The 22420-nt window shown below is 43.1% G+C and overlaps 1 long non-coding RNA gene across 2 annotated transcripts in view; it reads left to right on the top strand.

The window, feature by feature from the left end:
* The window catches only part of LOC131897462 (uncharacterized), a 38362-nt gene that overhangs the window by 8292 nt on the left and 7650 nt on the right, over nt 1–22420 (top strand). For both annotated transcript variants that reach the window (XR_009375698.1, XR_009375699.1), the window contains exon 3: nt 21771–22107. This is a non-coding gene — a long non-coding RNA (uncharacterized LOC131897462). The remainder of the gene's footprint in view (nt 1–21770; nt 22108–22420) is intronic.

A 22420-nucleotide genomic window follows, 5' to 3' on the forward strand; every position in this document is an offset into this window, starting at 1 on the left:
CTGTGCAAGACAGGCACCTTAGGACCAAACTCCTATGTTGATACATCTTCAAGTGTTCTTTATCTTTAACTAAACTTTAATTTTTCAAGCTGAGCATGCTTACATTCTTGTCCCTCACTGCAATATTTTAAACATATGCCTCATGATGTTGAGATAAGTAAGCCACAAGATGTAGCCATCTTTTTATCTTATAGTCTAAAACAGAGCATGCTTAGGAATGTACTTCTTAACTAGACATGCTTGGGAATGGCCAGCCCTTGTCTGAGTATGAACAGGATCCTGAATAAAACCCCCATGCTACCTCTGCTCAAGGAGGGCATCGTTTTGGAAACAATTCCTGGAATCTCTCTCTGCGGTGCAGGCGATAAACCAGTCTGCACTTCACGTCCAGCTGCAGAACCACTTGCTCACGTGAACCCGCTGTGGTCAGTTGTGCTGCTGAGCTGTTTAGAACTCACTGCATGAGCTGACTCTTCCTTGTCTTGATTTGGGCCTCATAAAACTCTAATGTCTTGGTTCTCATTTTGTGGGACTATTGCTAGTCCTTCAGGTAGGAGGAACAAATGGGCTCTCATTCAAACTTAATATAGCCTGGTATCAATTAGTCGCGTTAATGATCCTTAGACACTCCGATGCTAATATGTAACTAAAGGAAAGATGAGAGACAGTATTGCTCAGTAGACATTCTCTGATAAGTATTGTTTGAATCAAATATTCCCTGGAGGAATTGACAAATTAAATTACGTTATCTTTTACAGTGTAATAGCCTTAGGGAGCAAGCTCCAGGGTTGCTTGCATTTCTAATGAGGTCAAGCATTTCTGAAAACTGAAGACAACCTTATTTGAATTCTAATTAAAGTCATTTCATTAACAATTCAACATTGAGATATTTGGAAGCACAGAAGTACTGCAAATGTCTTGTCCTTTCTAGACTGTCACACTCTCCAGAAGTAACATATGATTTATTATACACGTTACTCTTATATTTCCCATGAATATACAGGCATGCTTGTATGTGCCATTCAAAACGTGTAATAATTAATAAATTATAGATATAATTTTGTTTCTGCCTTTTTCTTTCTGATAACTCATAAGTATTTTTTGGGAGATATCTAGTCTCTGAACTAATAGATATCTATGTTATCTTCATTATTTTCTATTAAATATGATTCTGTACAAGGGTATAATGAGGTAGTGTGATGATTAATATTGTCAGCTCCAAGGATCTGAAATCATCTAGGAGACAAATCTCTAGGCACACCCGTGAGGGATTATCTCTGTTGAGTGAACCTCTGGGCAGACTTATGAGGGATAATCTTGATTATGTTTGGTTAGGTGGGAAGACTCATCCTAAAGAAAAGAGGTACCACGTCCTGGACTTGAATCCTGTCCTGGACTGTATAAAAGGAGATGCTAGCTGATCGTGAGATTTCACTGTTCTCTGCTTCTTGGCTGCAGGGGTAATTTGACTAGTTGTCTCCCCAAGTTCTTCCCACCATGACTTCCCTGCCATAAGGGACTATACTCCCGAACTAAGACTGTGGGGTGGAGCCCAAAACAGCTTGATCACACAGCTGCCATGACAGGCTTAGATATATCCCCTAGTTCATCATTTCCATTTTTGAGATTAAAACCTGAGGTGATAAGAGAGATGCAATTATGCAGCCACATGGCCAGAAAGTATTGGAGGTGTTATTTGAGCAATCTGGCTCCAGAGTCCTTGCTTATAAACATTGCACCATGGTGTCTCATTACAATTAGTTGGCAAGGTTCAAGGTCTGAAAAAAAAAAAGAAAGAAAAAGGATAAAAACCCTATTCACAGGCACAAAAGAAGGCCAGACTAAATGAAAAGTCATACTGTGTTCGTGCACACAAAGATTCACTGTTTTAAAGATGCCGTGCACAAAATTTCTACCCAAACCAGGCTACTTTCAGACCTGATTTTAATATTCAAATAGAAGAATAAGTATGCAACCATAATCAGGAAGAGTCTGAATAGTAATAATAAAATGAATTAGCTCTCTTGAGTATTACATTTTACTATAAAATAGTATAACAGCACACAACCAGTGTGGGGAATCACAAAATTAATGGAAGAGACAACAGCCCAGTAGAGACCTAGGTACACATAGCATTTAGTAACCAAGGAGAAATAGAGGATTGGTAAGGAGGTAGTGATGGCACAATTAATTAATTTTATTAGAAAAACTATCGCCAGATGCTTGCTTACAGTCTCTCAGAATTCCAAATGAATTAAAAATTAACCATAGGGGGCTGGGGATTTAGCTCAGTGGTAGAGTGCTTGCAAGGCCCTGGGTTCGGTCCTCAGGTCCGGGGGGGGGGGGGGAAGAAAAAAAAATTAACCATAAAAAGCTGTATCATCCATTTAGGAAGAAAAACCACAGCTTACTATTTGGTCACTATACTGGTTAGTTTTATGTCAACTTGACATAAACTAGAGTCATCAGAAAGATGACCCTATCGAGAAAATGCTTCTGTAAGATCTGACTGTAAGGTATTTTCTTGGTGATCAATGGGGGAGGGCCCAGCCCCTTGTGGGTGGTGCCATCCCTGGGCTGGCAGTCCTGGGTTCTATAAAAAAGCAGGCTGAGCAAGCCATGAGGAGCAAGGCACAAACAGCACCCATCTGTGACCTCTGCATCAGCTCCTGCCTCCAGGTTCCTGCCCTGTGTGAGTTCCTGCCCTCACTGCTTTTGATGAACTTTATACGGAACTATGAGGGAAATCAACCCTTTCCTCCCCAAGTTGCTTTTGGTCATGGTGTTTCATCATAGCAATAGTGACCCTGAGTAAGACAGGCACAGTGACTCAGTAGTAACTCACACAATGATATGTATGCAAATTACCCTTGTGAGATCATTATATACTGTGTTGAAATGTCACACAGTACCCCACTAAACAGACAATGTGTTAATTAAAACATGATAGAATTCTCAACAAACATTCTTTTCTATGTACTTTTTTTCAGGTTAAACATTCTTGCTTTCTCCATCAAAAACTCCACGTCTTAATATTTTTCCTGCCCAAGACAGGGTACGATTCAGACCAGAAAAGAAAAAAAATGTGGGGCAAAGTGACGCAAGGGTCTATATAATCCATTGGATACTCTTCTGGACTTTAAGGTGTAAAATACCCTTCCCTGATTTTTTGGGACATTCTCTTTTATTTACTTTACACATTATAGTTATCTCAGCTGTCTGAGGATTAATTTATCTTGTGCTAGGTGTCAGAAGATTAATTATATATTATTTTAAGTTTAGTGAACTTAAAAGAAAATATAGTGGATGGGGAAATTTAAGTAAAGCTGAAATAAAATCTCTCAATGTTTTATGTTCAACTAGTGTGACAATATAGTCATGTCCTCAACCTCATTTTTTGCTACCTCTAGCAATGACAAGGAAATCCCTGCCTGTAGAACCTTCTGGACAAATCACACACTGCACTGTGATGAACCCTGATCCCAATCCCTGTGTCTGCTCTTTCCTGCCCGAGAGCTAGAACTCAACTCTGCACAAATTATTCTTGTTCCAAAAACTAGACTGAAATTTTTCTTTAGCTGTATGCAGCTCTTCCGAAGAAGGGATCATTCTTTGACATCACAAAATAGCACATTAATTTACTTTTTTAAACAACATTAAGTTTTGAACTTTATGAAGATGACTAAATAAATGTACCAGTTGTATAGGAAGGAAAGATGAACACACATGATACATTGGGATTATTAAAAATCCATCTTACGAAAATACTACCAAACTTCCCCCCAGCTTGCCAAGTGAAGTTAAGTGAGGTGAAGCTGGGACCCCCCTGAATCTCTTTTCTGTATCTATTGCCCATGCTAGAACTTGGACTCCCCAAAGGCTGGCCTCTATGACAGATTTGGCCAGTCTTATCTCACCTCCCTCTTGTCTCCCTGTTCCTGGACTTCCTCCACGGCACGTGTCTCTTACATTTGGTTCACCATAGAAGGTAAGCTCTTGAGAACATGCTCTTTGTCTCCTCAATGTTGTGTTCTCCACACTTATTGCTGAATATTGTGCATGGTACTTATGGAATAATTAATTGTTGGACAAATCAATGAAGAAACACCAAAATCCCTTGAGGTAGAATTTGCATTTTAATATCTCTTGTCTACGGTTGAAACTTCAATAAACCTTAGGTGCGGTTCTTCACCCAGTGACAGTTTTCTTCCTTATCCCCAGAGTCATTTCACAATTTCTGGAGGTCTGTTTAGTTGTCACAACAGGAGAGAACTACTAATATCAGCAAGTAGAGGTCAGGCATGCTGCTGCACAACTTCCAGTGTCCAGGGAAGCCACCGTACAGCCACGGATTCTCTGGTCAAAAATGTTGATAGTACCAATATTGAGATAGTGTGTCATAGCAGTTTCAAAGGGGAAGAGTTAGTGTAACTGCTGAAATTTCCTTTCATTTCTTAAATCGTCCCCACATTTAGAGTCACATTGCTATGGTTTGACTGTCCCACAAAGGCTCATAGGTTGCATGCTTGGTGCTCAGCTGGGGGCACCTTTTTTGGAGGTACTGGAAATATTAGCAGGTGGGGTCTCATGGGAGGAAGTGGTTCTGGGGGAGCATGTTATCTTGGGATCCCCCCTCCCTGTTTTACTTCTAGTGCACTATCAAATGGCAGTGTCAAATGAAGAAGCTTCTAGCACACACCCCTGCAATCCTGGTGTTCTACATTACCATATACCCAGAATCAATAAGGCCGAGGGCTGAACAAACCCATGAAATCATGAGCCAGACCAATCTTTCCTTCCTTACACTGGTCTTGTCAGTATTTTCTTACACCAATGAGAAAGATTTGAAAAAAAAAAAGTATGCATTCTACTGAATACCATTCATGACAATACTTGTCTGATTTCTTTATGAAGATTTTTATAGAAACATATTCCATAATATGGTTTCTGGGACCTTCAGTGAGTATAGGGATAAAGAGTGATTCCTAGGATTTAAACAAGTTTGTGGCAAGTCTAATGACCTGTGGCCATTAATCTAGGTTGCATTCAGGTATCCACCCAGTACCTACCACATACCTACCATAGTACCTCAGAACTCTGAGGGAGGCTAGGATGTCTGCTGTGAGACCTTGGTCAGTGGAAATGGTCAGACTCCATACTGAGGAGGCCCAGCAAGAGAGTGTTTGTTAAAAGGTCAAAGTGATGTGTTTATAAAAACATATACATCTCTTGACGATTGTCGAAAATGCTTGAAATATCCTAATTTTTAGGTAATCTCTATGATGTATTAGCAACCAGTGATGAAGAGCATCCAGTGAGAACGGACACTAACAATTTAAGGGATCTTGATGAAATTTGGGTTACACGTAGATTATTGTTGAGTCAATTGCTGCCTGGACTTACATGTTTGTACATGTCTTAAAATCCAGGTACTTTTTTGTCTTCCCAGCCTATGGGGTTTACAGTTTTCTGAATTCAGTGGTTAGAGTCTTTTTTCTTCTACTGCAAAATCCCATGTAACAGGAAATTTCCCTGGTGACAGTGGCATGTTCATCATTAGTAGCTGTGAGTCTTTAGACAAAGGGTGGTGACGTCATCATCACCATGATCTTGGCCTACCTACTCTTCATCTCTCTGATCCTTGTCATCTCCATTGAAGATGAGACACAAAGAACACTGTACAGATGATGATTTGTTGCAAAGCAAAGGAGACCTTATTTTGTAGATGTGAAAATGTCCCACCATGCCTCCAACAGGTTCTTGTGTTTAAACACTGGGTCCCCTGCTTGTCACGCTGTTTTGGGCAGTTGTAGAAATTTCAGGAGATGGGGCGTTGCTGGAAGAAGTAGAGTCAGGCCTTGATGTTTATGCTCTTTCCTCTCTGTGCTTCTGGGTCCACTGGGACGTACATAAGCAGCTGCCCTGTTCTCTCACTGCTACACAGTGGAGACATCTGCCGCCATGCTTTTCCGATATTATGGACTATATTTTATAATCTCTAGAACAAGGTGGCTTGGTGATACCTACCATAAGATGGTATGTGGTTTTTTTTTTTTTTTTTTTTTTGCCAGAAATCCTCCTGCTATACAATAATCTTATGAGGTTTAGGGTTGTCATGGAGCCCAGTGTAGATAGTTATTCAGTAATGCCTTCTGAGAAGCACAAAACATAGCATGTCTTCCGGAGCCAGCAACACGACTCAGTCCCTGTAACCCTGTTCTTCCTGTTATTTGCTCTACAGGCTTCTGATTAAGGAATCAGGGAGCTCAGCTTCAAGGCCTCCACATCCGGTAATATCTAATTAGCTACCTAGCACTCTTCCCTCCCCCAGCTTAAGATTTGAGACCCCAAATAAAGTTAGGAAAGGGGGACTTCAGCTTATGTAGAGAAGCCCTCTTACACCCGTGTGACTATCAGTGAAGACCTCTATTTGAATCTCCGCACACGAGGCACTTATACAGACTCTGTTTGCCATTCCTCACCAGGACATGGCCCATGTCGCTGGACTGGAGCCAGCAGAGGAGGAGAGTTTTTGATTCTAGGGATTAGTAACAGCACAGAGAGCACAGGTTTTAAAATCCGATCATTGGTTTTATAAAGTTCTTTGCCCTAGAACATCTGTTTACAAATTTGGTTCGATCGGTCTTGGCTTAGACGGCAGAACTCATGTGATTACTGGTTTTCTGTAGATTGGGGAAGGTGAAAGGGGTTTTCTAATCAGTCACCCATCTTGGTCTTGTTTACACCCTTAGGATAAGGCCCTGGTAGTTTCTGGTCTGTAAGTCGGAGAAGGAATATGAGATGGGAACTTAAATGTAACTTAACTGAACCATATCTAGTTGCCCATTTGGCTGTCCTGTCTGCCCTCTGAGTTCCTTGGGCGTCCCTGTTTGCTGGTACCTACAATGGACTATTGCTTTTCTAGCTGGCCAGGGTATTGCTTTCAATAAGACTAGAACCGGAGGCCTACCTTCGATGGAAGAGTTAACATTAAGGCAACGTCTCTCTTGAGGGAGACCGGCTCCCTCTTATTCCCCCAGGGTACTTTTGAGCAGGGAGAAATGAGGACTATGTAGACAGAAATATAGAGGAGAGAGACAGACAGAAAACGCAGGGTAGCCTTGGGAGGGCCTGGATCCAAACCCACCAGCCCCTTCTGTCGATACACTAAAGGGCTTTTAAAGGAATGCCAAGGGGTGGAGCAAAAGATCTTCCCCAACACAGCCAAGTGCAGGCCATTTCAGACACCTGGTGACCACGCACATAGTCCAGCCATCCCCTAATGCAGCCCTGCTGGGTAAAGCAAGCTCAGATCTAACTGGGAAACCTGTGTGGACCCCATACTCTCTCACCAGATCGTAGCAGTGTGTGCAATACCAGAATGGCATACTTAGAGTTGATGTGTATTCTGTCCCATTTCCCCTGGCTAAGTTTCAAAGCTTGAGTTAAGACTATTAACACAACCAGTGGTTTTGAGGTTCTGGGAGGCAAGGATTAGGACGTCAGTGTGTTTTCAAGGGAAGCAGTACCATAGCTAGCTCATTGTTCTCCATTTTCCCCCTAGGAATGGCCACCAGTGAGCAAAATACATTTGAGTTATCAAGGAAACCTTGTCTTGCAAGTCTTCTTTACTATAATGAAATAAATTAATAAACTCGAGGCAATTGTCAATGGACTTCCCCAGTGTCTTCTGAGCTAGGAAAGACTATTCTTTAGGAAAGCAAGTACCAGTGTTGAGGGTAGATTGTCTACATAAAGGTAGTTCAGTGTTGTCAAGTAACAAGGCTTGGCCAAGTAAGAGACGAATATCTCTAAGTCAACGGGATCCTTTGGGTTCTAACAGGGGTTATTTGGGTGAAGAACAAATAAGCCAAGGAGAACCCAGAGTCAACTCATGAGGTTCTTCCAGAGGAAACCTGGAACTGCCATTGTCTTAATGCAACCCAGCCATTCTTGGTCTACCAGGTCAGGCTGTTTGGATAATTATCAATTATCAAATAATTATGAGGACTTCCAGGGCTGCACCCTGACCTTTGGTAACGTACAGTTTAGAAGGCCTGTCAGGTACGGTAGCTCTGAAGTTGGAGTCTGGAGTCAAGAGGCTTTTATTTATCAAAGACCTTCTGTTGTTTTTGCTTCCAGAAAAGGGAAATTTGGTCATTACAAACAGGCTTAGCCATCTGGGAATGTAAAATCAACATTAGCCTGTTAGTTCTGAAAAGGCTGTTTTACAGTGCTAGGTGTGGGAAGGGTCTGCAGAACTGGAACTTCATCAACCAAAGAGCTGTACAACCCAGAGTTAGCTTGAATCCCAGATAAAATGCCTTTGGGTTAACAACTGGGCCCTGGGCTTAGAGACTGTTTATTCACAATTAGATCGGGGATTTAAAATCTGTTATGGGTGATTTGGGGCTTTCTTTAACATAGGAGATTATCTATACATTGTAAAATTATGGTATTTTCTAAAGTTAAGTTATTTAGATCCCTTGACTAAGGCCTGTCTGAAAATATGAGTCTGTCCCTAACCCCTGGGGGAGAGGAGCTCAACCTTCATGCATCAGCCCATTCAAAGGCAAAGAAACTGAGATTCAGAGGCTACCAGGTTACAGAAATGTCATCTAGGCATCTCAAGATCCGGAACTGTGAATCATTGAGTGTTAGATGGAATTCATCTGATACCATATAAGGGTCAAAGGTCACTGGATATGTGAGACCAGCAACTTTCTTTACAACAAGGAAGTCTTATACCAAGTGATAGTCTCTGTTGGATTTTTTGATAGCCACTACTGGGGCATTACAGGGCTAAAGTCTACACTAGAAAAATTGACGGATTAGGGGTTGAAGTCCTGACCAAGGCTCAGGATAAAGAAGATATTATTTAAAATTAGGAAAAGCAAGGGGCTATTTTAATTTGACGGTAGCTGGGGAGACCATGACCCTGTTAACATGTCAGTAGCATGTACCTGGAGATTAATAGGGAAGCCCATCAGGACCGGGTCACTGTCTGCCCTTCAGGAGAGGTGCCTGTTACCATTATGGTGGGATTATTTAGCAGACTGTAAGTTATCTAGGCCCCAGTTTTGTTAATAGGTCTCTGCCTAATAAAGGGAGTAGACATTCAAGTCTGACTAGGAAAGTATGGATGAAAAGTGAACTATGTCATAGCCATCATAAAGGCAGAATGAAGTATTTGGTTATAGGAATCTCACTGATGCTACAAATACATAGTGAGAACATAGTTGGAGGCCCCACTATGGAGGAAAAAAACATATCTAATCCTACCTGTAATTTCAGATTTATCTGAGGCTCTGTCCCACTGATGGTGATGGTTGAGTGGGAGGCCAACTAGAGCCATGGGTTCTTCTTCATCCCAGAGACAATATCTTGGACTGCAATCTAGTCCTTTGACTGTTGGAGTAAAGAGTCCTCCTCTGGCCTACTTTACTACACTCAGAGAAAAGACTTTTAGGAAAATGTCTGATGCTTGGGCTATCTCTCTTCTGCGACTTGTCTACCATTTATCTGCCAGTTTATTTTCTCCAGAATTAGCAGTCTCCAGTGGGAATCTCGGGCCATCCTGTAGGCTATTAAGGATGCTTCCTCTCATTTCTCTCTTTCTGGTGAGTTTAGCCTCCATTTTCTCTCTCTGTTCCTTCTCTAGAGCCTGATTGCAGAGTAGTTTTGTACATCTAGTAGGTCATCAGTAGGAGGAGTCTTGGGTCCCAGTGACAGTTTCTGTAATTTCTTTGTGGTGTTAGGGCAGATTGAGTGAGAAATGTGTTACAGAGAAGGATTTTTTTCCCTCAAGGGGGGTGGGGTGGGAATGGCTAGATATACTTTGGAATAAGCTTCTTGAGGCACCGTAGAATGGCAGTCTGGGTTTTCTTAGGCTCTGATCAATAGTTGTCATCAGTATAGCATAATTTGTCACTTGAGCGCTTTGAAAGCTCTTCAAGCATAGGTCACATCTGGTGTTGGGTGTTATACTTCCCTACCAGGGGGTATATTAGTACTATTTCAGGTCTCATTGGGAATATTTAGAATTTACAGTGTATAGCTCATTTACATATTGTCTAGGCCAGATTCACCTGCTTTCTCTCAGAATTAGTATCTGTCCTATAATAACAGTGACATCCTTCCAAAATAGCTAATAATTCTGTGAGAGATGTAAGAAAAAAACTCTCTCCATGTTTCTCAGGACCATCAGAGAAGCTGCTTGTTTGCGTACACTCTTGCACAATGGCTGTTGGACTCAATGGCTTCAAGGTGCCCAGTGAGTCCTTGGAGGAGGCACATCCAAATGTTGTGAAAGGATTCTGAATATGGAGATTCTGGACCTAATCTATCCATAGGTGGCAATGCCCATAGTATTACTTCTTCTGACTTCTCAGGATGGGGCTTGGAGCAGGCACCATCTCTTAAATGAAGAGTTTTATCACACTTACGAGGACTATTGATCCTTGATCTAATTTCTGGGCCCTCTCTTAAAGCAAAGAAAGTTGGGACATAGGATGTTACTATTTGCTCAGTCATTCACAAATAAATCGAGTTGTAAAATAGTATTGTAACTGACCCTTCCTCTTCCAGGTCAACTCTCCTGTCCTGCTACTTGCACTGAGGTCACACGATTTTACAGAAAAATCAAACCAACCTCTTTATTTCTAAAGGTAGGGAGTACAATTTGTCCCCATTATAAAGACTACACCATGAGGGACATCGGTACGAAGTGGAGGGGGAGTTATCCATACAGAAGAGAAGGAATACAAGGAGCCTGTGGAGAAACCATCTCTTCTACTTGAGCCTTACGGAATTCATTGAATGAATCCCCTCTTCACTCTACAGGATGGATATCAAGAGTGACATGCTTCGCCTTTGCTGGTGGGAGTCAAGGTCTACATGTATTCAATGTTTCCCTCTGATTCACGTACAGGAATGATGGCCTCTTTTTGATATTACACATGACTCTTTGCTATGAGGATGTGGAGAGGTTGAACTGACTCTTAGGAGAGTACCCAGAAGAAAGAGCTGCATTCACATCTTACTCAAATGTATTGAAGGTTAACTGTCATGAGGGGATCCTCAAGTTCTCCTTCAGGATCCTTTGGGTACATGGTACAAAACAACTGACTCAAAACCAAAGGAACTCACCTGTTAGGGTCTGGCATCACCTCCTCAATCCTAGGTAGAAAATGAACTCATCTCACTATATGGTGATAATGAATCAAATTATAAACCAGAGATAAAAAGGAAATAAAAATTATGTAGCTGAAGGAAGAAAGCCTGGGCAAAATGGTTAATGTAAATAACAGCATGTAGCCTTCCAATCAGGTCTTATATTGGTAATTAAAATGGTGAAGAAGTCACCACAATAATGTATATTTGAAAAAGACTATAGGAGCATAGTTACCTCTTCTTGAAAACTGTATTCCAGTTAGCACAGAGACAGCGGTGGCAGAGGATAAGTTGAGCAAGAACAGGTGACCCCAAACATATAGTCTCAAAAAGTAGGAAAGTGGGGGTGACCCCATAGGCTGTTAGGGTGTACATTTCAAGGGAACTTGTAACCATAGAGGGGCAGAGAATACAACACTCTTGACACAAAAAAGAGAGTCTGTGTGTGTCCTCTCATTGATAAAGATGAAGGAAATCCCATTCAACCAGATGGAAACACCAAAGATGTCACCAGGACCCCAGTCCAGACTCCCTTCATTTTCCTTCTCCTTGTGACCTCTGGTGAAAGAATTTGTGTGACACACAAAAAATGTACAGAGCAGAAGATAGAAGATGTGTGGTCTGTTGCAGAGCAAAGGAGAGTACATTCTCCAGAGGTGAAAAGAGACCATGACCAGAGAGACCATTGCCTTAGTCTGTATCCTCCATAGACTATGTACTGTGTTCTGTTATCTCTAGAGACAACAACTTCACCTTAGAGGTTTTTTTTTTTTTCCTTTTTGGGTGATTTAAACAGGTCTGTTGGAAATGGCTCTTACAGGACTATCTCAGTAATGCAGATCATAAAAAGGTTTCTCATTGTTCCTCATCAGAAAACCTTCTGTTCTACAATAATCTTATGAGGGTTAGGGCTCCATGGAGTCTAGTTTAGATAGTTATCCATTAACAGCCTTCCAGGCGGTCTGGGATGTCACATCTCCTTCCAGAGGCAGAAATAATGACTCAGGCAACATTCTTCTGAGTGATTAAAAGCTTGTTGTTCCAGTCCTTTGTTCCACAGGCTGCTGACTATGACAGAGGGAATCTAGTTTCAAGGTCCCCTAAGCCCATTAATATGGAACTAGTTATTTAACAATGTTGGGAGAAATGGGCTTCTTAAGAAGTATATGGGGAAGGTCTATAGTGAAGAAGGTACTTGGTGCGTATGTGGGATTGTTTGGCTACCTGTTCTCAAAATGAATGAGCTCTGAACACTTTTGCCTGGAGGAGAAAAATGAAAAAAAAAATAGTGATATATCAACAAGGAACATTTTCAATGAACTGAAATAAAAGAATAGTTTTTTTAAAAGGTGGTTTGGGGAGGTGGCTCCATAGGTAAAGTTCTTGCTATGCAAACATGAGTGCCTCAGTTTGATCCCTAGCACCTGGGTTAAAAACTAAGTTAAAATTTAAAGAGCCGAGCATGGCGACATGTGCCCATAATCCCAGCACAGAGATGGCAGGTGTATCCTGGGGCTTGCTGGTCAGCCAGTCTAGCCAAGTGAGCAAGCTCCAGGTTCAGTGAGACACTAAGTATCAATGTCAACCTTTGGCTTCCACACGCACACATACATCTACACCTACACACATATACATGAACACACACACACACACACACACACACACACACACACACACAGATTAAGAGACATAAGGCTATTGGCATTTGTCCATGAACTGTTAAAGGGCAGATTTTTTTCCCCTTCTCTATCATTCTCTTTGTTGGCCTTTTGTTCTGTTATTTGTTTAACTCAAACAACAGGCGGGGAGGGACATGGGCCCAGTCGTCAGGAAGGTGAAGATGCCTCGGAAAAATACCATAAAATGTGTGCTTCCAACACTTAGGTCAGAAGTGAAGCCTCTAGCCATTCGCAGCACGGGGGGGAGGCTGGGGAACCAGGCATCTGGCTTTCTGACCTCAAGGGTAGCAAAATGGAAGAGAGGTGGTTGGAGATGGTTTGGGTTACTTAGCCAACAACGTCTGCCACACTGACCAAATGGGAGTTGGCACGTGCAGCCAAGATCCAGATGTGGAGCTCTAAAATGAACAACAGTGAGTCTAAAGTACATAAAGAGTGTGTTATTGTACAATACTGTCCTTGAACTTTCCTGCCGTATTCTAACACGTCAATAGCAACCGCATCAGGAGATCTCTTGCACTGAAGAATTTTAAAGCAGTGTTTCAGTCCAGCGGTACCACCCTAATTTTGAGTTTCAATCCAATGCTTAATTTTTGTGCGCTGACCATCTTGGCAAATTCATGCATGATGTTTTCCTTTTATGCCCTTAGAAACAGAAATTCTCATACATTTTGTGGTCTGGGTTAAAACTCGAGGCTTGAAAAGCCTTTTAGCAGGGTTAGAGGGGTGGGTTAGTGGAAAAAGAGTAACCAGGCGAGAGAGCATTTCCGAGAGCATGGAATCCTCAGGGTTACTATATCAAGGATGTTCTCCTCTCCAAAGTATTCTTGACAATGCTGCAGGAAAAGAAATTGGGACCTAGCACGCTTCTTTTGAATAGGGAAATTTAATTTTAAAATCTACAAAGTCAAAGCATTGAAAGCTGACTATGTGTTTATGCCTCATACATATGTTGAAGTTCTTTAAATTTTTAAAAACTGTGTGTGTGTGTGTGTGTGTGTGTGTGTGTGTGTACACACGTGAATGCCATAATGTGTATGTGGAGGTGAGAGAACAATTTGTGGGGGTCAGTTCTTCCCTTCCAACTCATGAGTCCTGGGGCTTGAATCTGATTGCCAAGCTTGGTGCTAAGTGCCTTTAACCCACCCCTCACTGCCCCTAGTCATCACATCAGCCCCCACATGTTGAAGTTCTAATCCACAGTGTGATGACATCGGGAAGTAGGATCTTTGACAGGCGTGGTGACTAATTTGTCAAGTTAACGGGATTTAGAATGGCCATGGAAATACCTCCCTGGGCCCATTTGTGAGGGATTATCTAGCCGAGGCTATCTGAATTAGGAAGACCCACACTTAATATGGGAGGTGCCATTCTGTGGGCTGACATCCGAAACTGAATAAAAAGGAGAAAATAGCATACATTGATGCTTCCTGGCTGAAGATGTCATGGGACCAGCTGCCCCAAGCTCCTGCCACCATGATTTCCCACTAGGATGGCCTGTAGCCTTGAACTGTGAGCCAAAGGAACCCTACCTTTCCTATATTGCTTTTTTTTTTTTATCAAGTATTTTATACAACAAGGAGACAAGTCATTTATACAGCAGGTAATTAGACCAGGAAGTTCCCAAGTGGTCATCGAAGTCCCTGGTGTCCCTCCGCTCACATGACCACCTGCCAATCCTTCCCACCCGGTACTGTTGCTTCGCTTTGCATAGTTTCCTGGGTACCTTTACAGATGTGCTAGCCTTTATTTAAGTTCTTCAATTAAGAGGCCAAGCACCTGGGTACACCCTTGACCTATAACAAAATGACTTTCCTCTCTAGAAGCAGGCAATTATGGGAAAGCAGATAAAAGGCAAGTCAGGAAAGCTCGCTTGCTTCTGTGGGTAACTCTGGTGCCCGCCTAGAAGGAGGGGCTAAAGCTATCTTCAGTGGTTAACTTGGCCAACTTCTGTCCTGGCAGGAGGACAGTGGGAGGGAAGTGGAACATCTTTCTAGTTGTAAATCAGTGTCCTGCCCTTAGCCAGAGGGAACAGACAGCTCTCCTGTCTTCTTACTTACCGTCAGCTCCAACAATCCTTATGCAAAGGAGGCGTATGTGGAGAGACCTATTCAGGCCTCTACAACACTAAGGACTGTGCCTTGATTTTATCAAAGCTACATTACTGTATGTTTACGTTATACTTAGAGGCATACCAAGACATCCTTCAACAAGACAAAATCCTGCCTGTAGTGCAAGGTGAGCATTTATAGTCACAGTGTACAATTATTAATATATACAGATGTCATGTTCCCTCTTTATTAATTTTTAAGTGGTGGAACACAGAGTCTTCACAGCCAAACAATGGAGCACACTAATGGCCAAATAGCTCAGTGGTTTGCAGCCCTCTTTCCATTGGGTCCATGTAGCTGGAGTTTTCCTGCCTGGCCCACAATCAGGGCAAATCTCTTTCACCTGCCAGTCCCACAGCCTCTCAGACCCGACCAAGTAAACACAGAGACTTAAGTTGCTTTCAAACTGTATGGCCGTGGCAGGCTTCTTGCTAACTGTTCTTATAGCTTAAATTAATCCATTTCCTTTAATCTATACCTTGCCACATGGCTCGTGGCTTACCGGCATCTTCACAAGCTGTTTGTCATCGTGGTGGCTGGCAGTGTCTCTCTGACTCAGCCTTCCACTTCCCAGCTTTATTCTCCTCCTTGCCCCGCCTATACTTCCTGCCTAGCCAACGGCCAATCAGTGTTTTATTGATTAATTAGCAACACATTTGCCATACATCCCACAGCAGGTCCACAATCAAACCTAGCTCTCTCTTTTCCTTTCTGTCCTGCCCCTGTGAGTGAGTTTCAGAGCTCTTGAGGAGGCTTAAGCACCATGTTGCCTGCTCATCTGTTTTCTATGACTCAGTTGTTTTTTTTTCTGCCCCCATACCTTATTCCTGTTCCCATCTTTAGGCATACGTTCAGGCTTTAGCTGCTCATGTCTGTGGTCATCTCTGTGGCCTTCACTTTCAAGGTCTAGACATTTATTCCTTTTTTGTCCTAACCACACACACTTTCTGGTCTCTAACCCATTCAGCCTCTCTGTGACCCATGCTCTTCTAACTCCATCCACAGGGGTCTGGGGGAACCTTTGGTTGTTCCTCTACCTGGATGGGGTATTCAGAACTTTCTGCGACAAACTGGCCCTGTTCATGAAAATCATGGTGAGGTAATTAGGTGTAAATAACAAGAAATTTCCTGGCCAGAGCTCTTGTAAAATTTCGAACTGCTTTTTACAAAGTTACATGGAAGTTATGATGACTGTATTGCATTTAGCAGTACAAAAGCTGTTTAATCTCTCCTTAGATAAAGAAACACAGTCAATGATGAGATGTTGCCTTGAGAAAAGATGTTTTTGCTCTCGGTGCTTAGTCCACTAGCCTTGAGAATTTAATACTCAGGGCTGAGCCTCGGTTAATTTGGGGGTAGCCACTGAACTTTGCGTGGAAAGCTCTGGTTCTTAACTAAAACTGTGATATATACATTTACCTCCCCAGTCCCCACAGAATCTGTTAGCCATGTCTTGACAAGAAAGCTTCTTGTTTTTTTTTTTTTTTAAAAAGTTGTGGGGAAATCTGATAGTTTCTCAATTTCTAAGTGTTCCTTCATGCAGGATAAAGGTGAGTGTTGAGTGATGATGGTCCATGTGTTTAAGTATACTTCCCTTTGAAATGTAATGTCCCAGTTAACAGGAAGCTTTTGACGGAGAAAACCCTACTGTTAAAAGCTTCAGACAAAACAGACGTCATATAGAGTGTATTTGAACATCAAAGGAGTTGTGAGCTGGGCAACGATTCAGAGAGTCCCTGAACAGAGAGACAAAGTAAGGCCACTACTTGACTGTCTGCACTTTGGCTGATGATTTATTTGGGTATGATCAGACAGGAAGTCCCTAGCAGGAGTTAGTCGGCAGTTCCTGATTGGTTAAGCTTGAGGTCTGTTATATTGTTTGCATGAAGTGAGGTTTTCTTTGCTCACGTAAGAACACAGGGCACAGGAGCCATCCGAGGCTAAAGGCCTCTCTCATTGTTTCAACACTAAACAACGTTAATGGAGAGGGGAAATATTGGCAGGGATTGTTTCTGTTGTCTTGTCTCTTTTGAAGAAACCTGGTACAGAGACCTAAATTGCTGTTTAGGCCTCTGAGAATGATTCATTTTGTGTCCTCAAGCAAGCCATTTATGGAATCTGTGTATTGGCTGAGTAAAGGACCGATCCTGAAGTTTTACTGATGGATAAGGAAGACGATGTCTGAATGACTGGAGAGCTTCTCAAAGGGACAGAGGTACCAAAAGACTAAGTCTGACCCTCTTCATGCTGGCGAACAGGGTATTAACCCATCAGAGCCTGAGGAGTCTCTTAGGTCACCAGCATGGCTCTCCCAGTTGGCAGATGGGAAACCTCAGGGACATAATTTTTGCCAAGGCCACAGGGTAAAGGAAAATGGAACTGAGTCTATAACCCAGGCTGTGTGGTTATCATTGTCTAAGAACGAATAAAGAGTTTTTAATCTGTGGTTAAGTATAAGACACAATAATACTCAGAACCATCTCCAGCTCCACATCCTAGAGAGCAGGGAGAAGATTTAAGGAAACATTACCAATGAGTCTAGCAAAAAGTCGTTCAGAGTATGAATTTGATTCAGCGACATCATACCAAGGAAGGGGCCATCTCAGCAGCTCTGTAACTGTTGACTCCAGACAGACCAAAGAGAGACAAGAGCCCCTCACCACAGAGATTTAAGAGTGAGAGAGGCGGAGAATCGCTGAGTCAGTGAAGCAGAGCTGAGGGCATAGCAGGGGAGGCCTGTGTGAGCTGGCTGGCCTGGTATATAGCGTAGAGGACGTCACGGCTGAGCATCACAGCACATATGTGTTTGTTTGTTTCTCTGAACCCAGGCTGCTGTTGTAAGAAGAGGGAACTCTTCCTCCATCTGTCTGGGACTCTACAGGGTAACCAAAAGTGGAATAATAAGAGAAACACAAGAAGTTTGTTGGCATGTGTATCACACATACATGGGGTACTCAGAGATGTGTGACTCAAAGGGTTGTCTAGAACTTGAGTTCATGCGGCATTTTAACAATAGAAAGGCAGGTTTTTGGTGATGGGACAAGATGAATGATGAAGTCTTCGGGCTTTCAGGGCAGCAGGTTTGGGGGATATATATATATATATATATATATATATATATATATATATATATATATGGAAGTAATAGCACCTAAGGGTGAGGTAGTAAGATTTGCTCTCTAGAGTCCTCTACTAGGGAGCCTGGAGGTGAGGGTCTGAGGGTCTTGGGGTGTCTCTTTCTTGTAGAAAGGTAGGAGACAGTGAAGGCTTTTTTTAAATTTTGTTTTCTAATCCATTCTTAACTGCCTTCAGCTCAAAACAATCCTGATGTCACAGTGATACGTTTGAGGGTAGCATACTCTACAGTCCTTCACTGTGCAGAGTTTCTTTGAGGGATTAAATCACTGTGTCTGAAGCAGAGGACCCCGTGACTTCTGATTAGAGAAGCAGGGCTGGAATAGAGTTCAAGACCCAGCACAGATAGATAATAAGGGACTGAGCAACCAGGAATGGATGTGGATGGCAGGAGAGAGGGAGTGGAGTGGGGTTGAGGAAAGGAAACAGTCCAGCAGAGAAAGGTGGGTGTCTCTAACTGGTTCATGGACAGCTGAAGATCAATGAGAACTCAGGAGGAGCACTGAGCTTCCTGGACTCCAGGCCAGTTTCTAGCCTCAAAGCCAGACTCATGCCAAGATTGAAGGAGAGTGTATTCAGTGCTGTCAAATTGGAGAAGAGTGTCAAACTCGAGTACTTTCTAGAGAGTTCTCAGTGAGCTGAGTACTCAGAAAGGAGCTTTGGTTTTTTGTTTTGTTTTTCAAGACAAGGTTTCTCTGTGTAGTTTTGGTGCCTGTCCTGGATCTTGCTCTGTAGACCAGGCTGGCCTCGAACTCACAGAGATCCACCTGGCTCTGCCTCCTGGGTGCTGGGATTAAAGGCGTGCACCACTGCCACCCGGCTAGAAAGGAGCTTTGGGAACAAGTATAATCTACTTCTGCAAAGGACTCTATCCATGAGACATCGTGATTTGAGGCCTACAGGATCTAGACTTCATAACAAGTGATAACAATATTTGCTCAATTGCTCTTATGTATATCAAATATAATAAGCTTGTTTTTCATCTCAACCTCAACACACTCTTTGAATAAAATAGTGTTCCCATTTCACAGATGAGGAGACTGAGATTTATAGACAGTTCAGTCATGATCCTAAAACATCATCAGCAACACATAGATTCCAATTCAGTTCTCATTCCAAAACTGAAATGTAGTCATTATACTACAAAGAGGGCTGTGGCCTCTTGGGGAGGAACAATAGGGGTTAGTTCACTCAATATCCATGCACAACAGCAGAGTTTAAGTTCAGAGTTCCAGTGACTGCTGGGCTTTGGACAGAGGCCAGTGAAAGAGTGGAGACCTTACACATGAGGACTCTGCCCATGAGCTCTGTTTGAGTTTTTCCTTGAAGTGACACCAATTCTGAGTTTTCTCTGTGAATCTGCCTCTCTGTCCTGGGCTCCTCATCAGGATTGGAAATTGATGGGGGGGGGGGAGGCAGAAGAAAGAGCAAAAATGAGATTATAAAATAGGATGGGCATGGGAGGAAGGGTGAATATCAGGGAGTAAGCGCGCCCCGCGTGGTCCCATCTCAGAGCGGTCTCTATCTTAGGGCTTTATTTCTCGAATCCTCCTTCGGGAGTGCAGAAGGATGGGGTAGGATCAGATAAGAGCGTCTGGGCCCAGGTGGCCCGTCAAGGCTGTAGATATTTGCTCAGGTAGAAAATAAGAGCAGTTAGTGAAGAGACAGCAGAAGGCGAGGCAGACTCTAAGCTGTGGGATCTGTCTGAGCAGGGAGAGCCACACAGTAGGAGGCGGCTTGGAGCAGATGGGAGTCTGCGGATCTGTGACATTATCCTCATCAGAAGACAGCAAACGTGCCAGGTTAAAGAACTTGGAACCTTGGCAAAAATGACAATTTAGTGGGTTCTGGGCGACACATCTTGGCCTCTAGGAAGCTAAGCAAGTCCTCAGAGATAGCCCCAAGCCAGCCAGACCACCATTCGGTGAGTGTTCCATCTTTCCCCTCCTCCGTGTGGGTAGCAGGACTAGCCACAAGAGGGCAGTGCAGGCCATGAATTTTACCAGGCTGATCCCTGCAGAGGGCTGAGTTCTCTAGAGGGGTGTCTTAGAGCCAGGTAGAAAGTGGCCTGAGCAAAATGACGTAGATTCTTTAGTCCTGCCCTGAACGTTCTGATTCTCCAGGCCGCGTGGCGTCTGGAGTCTGGGCCTTTAACACATATGATATGGGAACAATTTTCCCCAGAGAATGCAAACTCTTCTTATACTGAGGTGACTAATACCTCTTAACGTGTTTTATTGGGGAAATAGATCAGGTATTAATGGTTATTGGAAGCATTTGGTGGTTTCAAAGAATAATAATAATAAAAAAAAAAGCTGAGCAAATGCCTCTTAGTTCAAATGACAGGATGTCAGCAGCACCGAGAGCTCCACCCCATTTCCTGTCTCCTCCACGGGTAACTTCAATCCCATGTTTTGTGAGAACTGCCCTCTCTTTTCCTTCTAAGGTAAACACCTCCACTGTTATGTTTTAAAATACATTACTCAACTCAGAGCAATGATTTTGATGAAGGAATTTTTTTTTTAGTTTACAGTATCTTTGTGAGACTCAACCACACAGAGACATGTGTTTCTGGTCCATTGCCTTCTTCTAATGAGCCTATATGCTTTATCTCTTCTGTTGATAGACATTTGGGAAGTTTCCAACTTTTGCCTCCACCCCTGTCCTGCTTCCTCGTGGGAACAATGCTGCCATAAACAATCTTGTACCTAAGAATTGGTTTTGCTGAAAAGAAAAAAAAAAAAGACGTGTTTGCTATCCACCGATCTTTTAAAAAGACAATGATAAATTTGACATGATTATGAAAATGATAAACTTTTGGCCCCCCCCCCCCCACCACTCTATACTTGGAGACTGAACCCAGGGCCTCGTCCATGGTAGGCAAGCTCTCTACCACCGACTACATCTGATGACATCCCTAGACCTTAGGACTTCCTTTTTAAAGATTCTGGGAAGGCAATCCCCACGCTGGAATATTTGTAACATGTTTAATTGATAAGGGACCAACATACAGAACATACAAGAAAAAAGATAGACATGCAGTAGGAAAAAACAAGAGACCACATTCACCCCACAAACAAGGAAAGCTAGATAGTCACTAAAATTATTAACAGATGCCAACCTCATTACTCACCAGGGAGATGCCAGCTAAGAGCTTACAGACGGGCTGCATGGAAGAATCAGCCAATACCAAGTGTTGTTGAGGTTACGGAATAACAGAAAACTTACTCATTGCGAACTTGATACGATCCATACCATGTAACTATTCACATCTCAGAAGCCCTGTGTGGAGAGCTGAAGTGCGGCTAGGGAGGGCAGCCTGTGTGTGTGTGTGTGTGTGTGTGTGTGTGTGTGTGTGTGTGTGTAACCCGCGCGAAGCTTAGCCTTTCTGGTCCACATGGCTGCTGTGGGTCACCAGGACTAAGTGGGAGAAAAGCTAGATGCAGCGCAGAGAGTGAGGCCAGCCCTGGAGGGACCTCATCTTAGGGAGAACAGCAGCCCTGGCTCCACCCCCCTAAATCCTGTTCCTGTTCCTCTTTTGGCCCCTTCTAGCCAGAAACATACAGGAAAGGGGATGCGGAGAATGTGGTTTCTGCTGTATTAGTTTCCTGTGACTGCTGTAACAAATCACACAAACTTAATGGCTTAAAATGCAACTTTATTACTTTTACAGTTCATCGGGTCAGAAGATTGAAGCAGGATGGTGCTGGGCTGAAATCCAGGTGTTGGCAGAAGCATCCAACGTCTCCAAGCACCGCGGCAGCACCTACTTCCTTCCTTGCTTGATCAGTTTCCAGGTGCCTTCTGAATTCTTGGCTCCGGCTCCTCCACCGTCTTAAAAGTGCATCACTGGCCCTCCGCTTCTGCTGGCGCCTCTCGTGTCTGAGTCTGATTTTCCCGACCCCCCTGCTCCAGGGTCTCTTATGATTGCACAAGGCTCACACGGATAATTCAGGATAATGTCCTCATCTCAGAATTCTTAATTGCATTTGCTGAATCCCTTTTACCAGGTAAGGCAACATAGTCACGGGTTCTAGAAAGGAGAATGTGGGCACGTTTGGGGGCCTTGTTTTTCGCTCTACTATAATCTGCACGTCTAATCGGACAGCCGCACAGGGCAGTGATCTTACCCCCAGCAGATTGGAGTCTTTCTCGCTGTTTTTCAATGCGCTCGCCTGGGTCCTCACAAAGCGCACGATCCTCTCCTCTCAGGCATGAGCTCTGTTCGTACCTTATGGATTCTGTGACTTGTCAGATGTCTCTGGCCTTTCTTTTCTCTCTCAGGCTCTTCTGTTGCTGCTGCTCGGTCTCATCTACCTCAGT

Source organism: Peromyscus eremicus, chromosome 22 (genome assembly GCF_949786415.1).
Source record: "Peromyscus eremicus chromosome 22, PerEre_H2_v1, whole genome shotgun sequence".
NCBI classification, from domain to species: Eukaryota; Metazoa; Chordata; class Mammalia; order Rodentia; family Cricetidae; genus Peromyscus; species Peromyscus eremicus.